General features: G+C 37.1%; 2 non-coding genes across 2 annotated transcripts; both read left to right on the top strand.

Annotated features, from left to right (window-relative positions):
* Window positions 1–8,115: 8,115 nt before the first annotated feature.
* LOC118483635 lies at window positions 8,116–8,204 on the top strand. The gene has a single exon (XR_004870922.1). It is a non-coding gene; the product is annotated as a small nucleolar RNA snoR14 (small nucleolar RNA).
* Window positions 8,205–8,270: 66 nt separating this feature from the next.
* Window positions 8,271–8,365, top strand: LOC118483628. The gene has a single exon (XR_004870915.1). It is a non-coding gene; the product is annotated as a small nucleolar RNA Z101 (small nucleolar RNA).
* Window positions 8,366–9,457: the final 1,092 nt, after the last annotated feature.

Below are 9,457 nucleotides of genomic sequence, written 5' to 3'. Positions count from 1 at the left end.
TTTTTCTGCACACGGGGCCGTGTCCAACGGACACGGGGCCGTGTCCAGTGTGCTGTCGTTTTCTTTAAATGCAGCCTGAATCCTGCTCATTTTTGACCACTTCACCAAGCAGAGATTCCAGGGATCTTCACATATACCATCCTAGGTAAGTGCTAAAAGAAGGTTCCTAAGGACCCTCTTGTCTTTTCCACTTTTGTTCATTTCTCCTTCTTCCAAAAATTTTTCAAACCTTACCTCCATGGAAGCTTGGAAACTCATGATTCCAACCTTCTATGAAAAGTTTGTAGGAACTTTTTCTACGGATTCTTGTCTAAAGTTAGTTCTATAACTTTGTTTTAAATTATCTGAGCTTAAAACACAATAAAAGTGTATTAAAATAATTTAAAAACCTGGAATCAATAGACAAAAAAGTCCTGCAGACAGCTGAACACGGGCCGTGCTCACTAAGCACGGGGCCGTGTTCGAGGTACTGTTTTGCAAAAGTTTAGTTATCTTCGGTTTATTTCGCAGAAAATGGCCAGCAGAAACAGCGGAACATCTTCAAGAAATAACCGAAATGGAAGGAGATCGTCCACGTCGGAGGATTCCCTAGTAAACTACGTTTACGCTTTGAGGGAAGCCATAGACGAAATGACGGGGGTAGAGGAAGCATTGGTGGACCGTATTAATCATCTGACGGTAGGCTTGGAGGGCTGCCTGCGAGAAGTAAACCTCCTGCACCAAAGGTTAAACCTTCTCGCTTCCCCGCCTTTGGTTCCAGTGATAACCCAAAGGGCGTGGAATGTAGTACCCGAGGTCATCATTCCAGCCGAATGGCACACCATGCACCAAGTACCTCAACCAAGGGTGGTGCAAGGAGTCCCGGTGAGCGTTCCTCCTCGAGACACGGAAGAGAATGAAGCTACCTTCTACCTCCCAAGGGAGATAGAAGAATGGCTTTGAGTAACAACCGAGGAGTCATCGGCTAGGAAGAGTTACTACATCGGGAAGCTATTCCCGAAATTTTCCTAAATAAGTAGAACCCTTATGATAACCTTATGTATCCCTTAGTTATTTAGCTAACTTAACGTAATGTCTCTCTATTAGCAATGTTATGATGGTTTTTAAGATTGATGGTTGTTTTGAGAATAAAACACACTCATGGTGGTAATGGATGAAAAAGGGAACGAGAAAAATGGAACCATGCACGAAGAACAGAGCAACCCGACAAAAATCTCCATCACAGAAGGCTCAACACGGGCCGTGCTCAACCAACACGGCCCCGTGCTGAGCCCCTGCAGAAAATCACCCAGTTTAGGTAACTGGACACGGGCCGTGTTCAGCAGACACGCCCCCGTGTCCAGGCTTCTGTTTCAATTCTGTAATTTTTGTTACTGGCACTTGACCACGGGGCCATGCCCGGTCAACACGGGGCCGTGTCCAGGATGCCAGTAACATAAATCTTTGCCTTTTAACACACTTTTATACATTCTAATCAACCAAAAACTTTATTTTTGGACACATTGAGGACAATGTGTAATTTAAGTGTGGGGGGGATGCTAAAACCTTGAAATTTTGCAAAATCCTAAACACAAGCCTTACACAAAACTCTATTGGAACCGCTAAACACCCCAAATTTTTTCAAAAACTTTTTCATTTTCTTTATTTATTTACTTGTCTTAGTTTAAGTTGGGAATAACAAGTTCTAAAAAGGTTATATTTTTACAAGTTTACAACCGATAGCGTCGTGATAAAAAAAGAACCAACATAAGAAAATTATGAAACGGTATAACAAGTCTAGTTAAAAATTCGATTATATATGCTTGGTCACATTAAAAAACCCATTCCCACAAAAGTGAGTTTTGAGCCTTTATTGAGCACAAAAATACACATATTTAGATTAAATGCTCATTTTTCGTTTCTTGTGTGAATAGCCGCTCGGTCCTTACAAATCTAGAACTTGCCACGACGATACATTCCCGGTCCTTACCAACTTAAACCCAAGTAAGTAAATGATGGAGGCATTAGGACTAACCATTTTTCTTTCAAAACCATTATTTTTCATTTTTTTTACCTACCCAAAAATCCCCCTAGATAGCCCCTTTGAGCCTAAACCTTTCATTTCATTACCCCAAAACCCTTTTTACCCAAAAACCTTTTTAATTTTTTATTTTAGTAACAAGTTCGCTTTTTCGTAAACTCACCTTTTTATGTGACGTTAAAAAAAAAAAAATGATGATGATGAAGTAAAAAAACAAACAAAAGCTACAAAAGCTTGTTTTGAGAAATACTTCAAAATAAAAAGTCACTAAAAACAAGATACTTCACGAAAACCGACGCTTGTTACGATTTTCGCCCTTTTTTACTAACCACTAACCAACCACCCACCTTTAAACCCAAGCCTTCACCCCAAAAGTCCTCTTGATATTTAAAAAGGTAAAAAGTTAAAAAGGAGGAGGATTGATTGCTTGGCAAGCCTATGGAAGACGTAAGTTCCGTGCCGCTCTCGAGTGATTCACTAAAATATACACCTTCGGCCGAGTGTTGAGTGATCTCCCGTGAGGTATGTGAACTTGTATATATATGGAATTTTAATAAGGCATGCTATGCCCAAATAAGTAATTCATCTTATGAAAAGTTCAAAATAAATCAAAACGAATAGGATTGTAAATAAATAAAAATAAACACTATAAAAACCTTGGATTCCCGACACTCTAGGACAAGCTAAAAAACTTCTCTTCTACCTATTCCATTTGGGAGTGTAAGCCACATTTAAAGAGTTTTGCTTGAGGACAAACAAAAGTTCAAGTGTGGGGGTATTTGATGTGTGTAAAATGCAACATATAAATCACATCAATTAAGGCATAAAACTAACCCTTTTTAAGTACTAATGTTGGAAAAAGAGTGTTTTTGTCTTCCTTTTGTATTTTCAGGATGAAATGAGCTCAAAATCACAAAAGAAGCAAAAAGACTACTAATTCTACCATAAATACAAGAAAAGGAACAAAAGTGGACTGCCCGGACCCTCAACGGCACCTCCCAAGGCAAAGGAGAAGAAACAGAGTCTGAACACGCCCCGTGTCCAGCGAACACGGGGGCGTGCCCAGGAAGCAGCAGAAAAGACAAACCAGTAGAAGCTTCCATTGCCCACCACGGGGCCGTGTCCAGCGAGCACGGGGGCGTGGTGAAAGTACAGCAGGCGCATTAATTGTAATTCGCAATTACAATTAATGAAGTGAGAGAATGTCAGACGGGCACGGGGCCGTGTCCAGCGGACACGGGGCCGTGTCCAGCCTTCTGTTCAGCCTATAAATAGAGGAGCTTGGCTTCATTCTCTCTCATCCCTTGGCACACCACCTCTCTCACACCTCATCCACCACCCACCACCACCATAACACCATCATCCACCACCATCATCCATTGTCCATCGTAGAGTGTGTGAGTCGTCTCGGGATCCAAGATTGATCGTAAGAGTTCTTGACAATCAAGGCCATGTTTGCCTAAGTCTCTTATATCACTTGGTGAAGACAAGTGTTTAGTATAATACTTTTTATTTTTAATCTTTTGCACTTTTTATTTGGTTTTGTATTAATGACTTTAATAACTAGTTACTTATGTTGAAGGTGATCTTTCCTTATCGTTTGTCCGTGGTGTCTTGGCATTATTTTACTGTCTATATAAAATAAAAGATTTTCACCATTCATATCTCCACGGTCTATATGGAGATATGTTGGCTACCTGGTCGGGGGTTAAGGGAACGGTTTGGTAAGGGTCTTGCCCTTGTTCAGCGTTTAGAGGTCCTGCTTGGGACCTGGGTCAAATTTAGTAGGATCTCCTTCAATGCCCATAGGTATTGGATGGCGGGGATCCAAACTCTTTGACCCCCTCATAAGTTAACTACTATTAATACTATAACCCGGCTATTTAGGACTGTATCCCTGCTGACTCAGACTACTTAGCCGAGGGTAACGTCACCGCCAAAAGCGGGGCCTACCACAATTTGCATTAATAACTTAATTCATTATCTTTCAATAATCCGACCCTTTAGGATTGTATCCTTGCTGACTCAAACTACTGGGTTGAGGGTAACGTCGCCTTCAAAAGAGGGGCCTACTACAATAACTAAGATAATCTCTTAAACAAGTGCAAAAGTGCGAAAATAATCAAAGGTTATACTAATACACGTGTCGGATCCAAGTGATTCATCTTGTCTATCTGTTTTTATTTTATTTTTATTTTCAGCATTTAGTTAGTTTTTATTTTTCTTAGTTTAATAACTTAATTCTCACTTTTTGATTTGATTAGACGTTGAGGATAAATCGGTATTAAAAGCTCTTGTGTCCTTGGACGACCTCGGTATCTTACCAACACTATACTACGTCCACGATGGGTGCACTTGCCCATATGTGTGTTTAGTGTTAGTGAATATCGTGTTTTATAAATTTAAAACTTGGCTAAAAGTGTAAAAAGAGATTTAAGCCCCTTTTTACACTTTTAGCCAAGTTTTAAATTTATAAAACACGATATTTACTAACACTAAACACACATATGGGCAAGTGCACCCATCGTGGGCGTAGTATAGTGTTGGTAAGATACCGAGGTCGTCCAAGGACACAAGAGCTTTTAATACCGGTTTATCCTCAACGTCTAATCAAATCAAAAAGTGAGAAAAATGTTTTAAACTAAGAAAAATAAAAACTAACTAAATGCTGAAAAATAAAATAAAATAAAAACAGATAGACAAGATGAATCACTTGGATCCGACACGTGTATTAGTATAACCTTTGATTATTTTCGCACTTTTGCACTTGTTTAAGAGATTATCTTAGTTATTGTAGTAGGCCCCTCTTTTGAAGGCGACGTTACCCTCAACCCAGTAGTTTGAGTCAGCAAGGATACAATCCTATGGGCATTGAAGGAGATCCTACTAAATTTGACCCAGGTCCCAAGCAGGACCTCTAAACGCTGAACAAGGGCAAGACCCTTACCAAACCGTTCCCTTAACCCCCGACCAGGTAGCCAACATACCTCCATATAGACCGTGGAGATATGAATGGTGAAAATCTTTTATTTTATATAGACAGTAAAATAACGCCAAGACACCACGGACAAACGATAAGGAAAGATCACCTTCAACATAAGTAACTAGTTATTAAAGTCATTAATACAAAACCAAATAAAAAGTGCAAAAGATTAAAAATAAAAAGTATTATACTAAACACTTGTCTTCACCAAGTGATGTAAGAGACTTAGGCAAACATGGCCTTGATTGTCAAGAACTCTTACTATCAATCTTGGATTCCGAGACGACTCACACACTCTATGATGGACAATGGATGATGGTGGTGGATGATGGTGTTATGGTGGTGGTGGGTGGTGGATGAAGTGTGAGAGAGGTGGTGTGCCAAGGGATGAAGTGGAATGAAACCAAGCTCCCCTATTTATAGGCTGAACAGAAGGCTGGGCACGGCCCCGTGTCCGCTGGACACGCCCCCGTGCCCGTCTGACATTCTCTCTCTTCATTAATTGTAATTCGCAATTACAATTAATGCGCCTGCTGTACTTTCACCACGCCTCCGTGCCCACTGGACACGGCCCCGTGGTGGGCAATGGAAGCTTCTACTGGTTTGTCTTTTCTTCTGCTTCCTGGGCACGGCCCCGTGTTCGCTGGACACGGGGCGTGTTCAGTCTCTGTTTTCTCTTCTTTGCCTTGGGAGGTGCCGTTGAGGATCCGGGCAGTCTACTTTTATTCCTTTTCTTGTATTTATGCTAGAATTAGTTGTCTTTTTGCTTCTTTTGTGATTTTGAGCTCATTTCATCCTGAAAATACAAAAGGAAGACAAAAACACTCTTTTTCCAACATTAGTACTTAAAAAGGGTTAGTTTTATGCCTTAATTGATGTGATTTATATGTTGCATTTTACACACATCACTTCACTTTCCTAGACAATAAATCTTTAATTCATTTACATATTTTACTTATGTATTCATTTACGTATACATTTATGTAATCTTTTCATTTACTCATTTGTATCCCATAGATTGAGATATCCACTAATCGATGGATCGTCAAGTATTCAATCATAATATCGTATCCAAGCTCCAAGTGTTATTTTGACGAAGGGCGGTAATTTCTTTGTGCAAGGCGTCCATCCACTTGGGATGTTTGGCGGTGGTCTTGAAACATTATAGTCAACACATGGCTACTCTATCTTTTTGGGAGGTAATAAGAAACAACCTATAGTCTCTTGTTCCAGTTGTGAGTTTGATTATCGTGTCATAGCCAACATTGCAACATAGATCATTTGGATCACACACTTGTGTAACTTCATGTCTCATGCATGGATCACCCCCCTATTCTATGTGATAATCGTAGTGCCGTATTTCTTACTCAAAACCTTGTCTCACACAAACGTGCTAAATACATTGATCTCAACTATCACTTTGTTCGTGAACTTATTACATTAGGGAAACTTCACACCAAGTTTGTACCAACAAAGCTCCAAGTAGCAAACATCTTCAATAAGAGTCTACCTCGCTCGCAGTTCGACTTTTTTCGAAACAGGCTTCGTTTCCAACCACCACTATATCGCTTGATGGGGGATATCAACGCTTTACCTTTCTAGACATTAATTCTTTCGTTCGTGTATATATTTCATTTATATATTCATTTACGTGTACATTTATGTAATCCTTTCATGTAGTCATTTGTATCCTATAAATTGAGAAATCCCATAATTAGTGAATCATCAAGTATACAATCATAATAATAACCTTAAGCAATCATTCATATAATAATGTAACATTTATATATATCTCTGAATATGGGGATCATACCATACCAAGAGTGCTCATGCCCTTGATAATCCCTTGACATACTAAAGAGATCCCTTTAGAATAAGAAACAAAATCCTACACAATATCACTACAATACAATACATACAAACTATACAAAACCAACTATTAAATGGGGTAGACAGATAGGCCTATAAATGAATCCAACGAACATGAACAGAGGCATGTTCATGTTCGTTTATTAAGAATATGAGCATTTTCGTGTTCATTTATGTTCGTTCGTTAAAAACCTAAATGGAAAATTCATAAACGTAAACGAACATAGACAAACAAACTTAAATGAACATAATTTAACAAATAATAAACAACACAAACGAACATAACTGAAGAAATATAAATGAGCACAATTTACTAAACACAAACCTAAAGTAATTTTGTTTACATAAATTAGTGATTAGTTATGATATTTATATAAATATAACTACTTGTGTATTTAAATTGAAATGAATATAAACGAACAAATATAAATGAACGAACAAACATAAACAAATGTAAACAAACAAACATTAATGAACACAAATGAACAACATAAACGAACGTTCACGAACATAAATGAACTAACAAAACATGTGTTCATGTTCGTTCGTTTATCAAATAAATACACATAAACGAACTTTCCGCTGAACAAGTTCACGAACATTTCATAAACATTTAATGTTCCGTTTTTTTACAGGCCAATTATTATACATATAAGACTAAAACACAACAAACATATTACATTTTAACACAAAACTAAATTATTTCCATTTATTTGTATTTGTGTTCCAGATCATTTATTAAAACACGCCTAAAAGTGATCAACTTTTGTATGATTTTTGACTTTGTCAACAGTAAAAAAAAATCTATGCAAATAATTAAAAAAAACCACTCTTGACAAGGTTTTTTAGTAGAATACTATCAAAATGAAAAGCTTAATGGGCCGTGGACGGTGGACCCTAATTCAGCCCGAACAACATGTTATCAAATGAGGAATTTAGGGTTTTGAGAGCCCCCACCGACCATCATGTTGCCTCTATTTATGTCTCATCTTATGTTGAGTAATTCACCTCAAACTCTACTGCCTCAAGCTCCAATTCCACTATCGACTTTAAGTTAAGTTTTTTCTGCAAACTTCACTGTTGTTCTGCATCTGTTTTTTTTTTTTTCAAAATATTTAGAAAATATAACTGCTCCAGACACAGGATCTAATCCTGTCGGTGATGGCAGCAATACCTCTTATTTTTAAACGGTTTTTTTTCTTAGTTTTGATTGATACAAAATATTACAAATCAATGAATGAAAGCGAGGTGACGATAAAATTCAATGGTCTGTCAATCCACTGACAAATTTTGATTGATGTTAAACATTGAATCCCGACAGGTTCCGATCGCTTTCTTCTTCTTCTTCTTCTTTTTTTTTAAATTAAATTTTCGTCAATCAATATTTTTTTAATTAACAAATGGCATATGATGAATCTCTATAAACAAATGGGTAATTTGCGTCTGAATGCATTTCCTTGATGCTACATCACCTTGGAGAACTGATGCCAAAAAATTTATTTTTGCAATTTTTAAGGTTTTCTGATATGTTTATTGTGTTTTTTATGTTCTATCAAGCTTGTTAAAAGTGGTTAATTTTTCTTTTTGGTGCTTTTAACTTAATTTTAGGTTTAACCTTGTGATGTACGCAGATTTTTAAAGTTCACTTGGCATATGACGACTCTTTATTAACAAAAGTCTGATTTTTTTTCTTTGATGCTATTGCTACATCACCTTGGAGAGCTGAATGCGAAAAAATTAAAATTTTAAAATAATGAACTATAGAAAACACAATTGGGTGAATAAGTTAGCAGTTTTTTCTCAGTAGTGTTATGTATGTACGTATGTTACGTATAGAATTTTTTAGGTATATAAGTTTTCAACTTCTCGGTTTTCTAATTTTTTTACTTAAATAGAATGTTTAGGTCCGGTGACTTTCGACCCCCAAAAATCTATTTTGTTTTACTACCATTAATCTATCTTATTTAATTGATGAATTTGGCTTCACTGGCGGAACTAGAACATTAACTCAGGAGTATCCTAATTTTTTTTTCAGTGTGCAATCGTACAATATTAAACAAACGACAATAAATAAAGTAAAACAAATACTTAATAGATTTGTCCTCTTCTTTTTTTTCATAGCTTGAAATTGTTCCATCACATCGTCGTCTTTTAATTCACGTAAAAAATCCTTTTCGACTGCACAAGTTATAGCATTGTTCAAAAATTTCGGGCCCATTCGATTGCGTAAATCCGTCTTGACAAACATCTTTCAACGGTTGCGGTTGCAACTGTTAAAGCAAAGCTAGCTTCACTACCCGATAAACTGAAGGAAAAGAACTATGCATTCCCATTTCAACCGTAACACGCGCAAAATCACTTATTCTATTCAAGTTTGCGAATTTATCACCATCACTGGTAGTGTGACGAAATAGGCAATTGGGATTTTGGCTTATTATTTTCAATTGATTGATATTCTTGTAGTTGTGCTGTGTCGTACATTAAAACTTCAAGGCAATTGGGCAATTATTTATAATCTTTTATTATTTTGGGCTAACATATTGGGCAATTGGGTTTATTATTTACAATCTTCAATTGATTTGTGC

Source organism: Helianthus annuus, chromosome 10, assembly GCF_002127325.2.
Source record: "Helianthus annuus cultivar XRQ/B chromosome 10, HanXRQr2.0-SUNRISE, whole genome shotgun sequence".
In the NCBI taxonomy this organism is placed as follows: Eukaryota; Viridiplantae; Streptophyta; class Magnoliopsida; order Asterales; family Asteraceae; genus Helianthus; species Helianthus annuus.
Note: the sequence above shows the minus strand (reverse complement) of the source record. Positions and strands in the feature narration are given on the sequence as shown.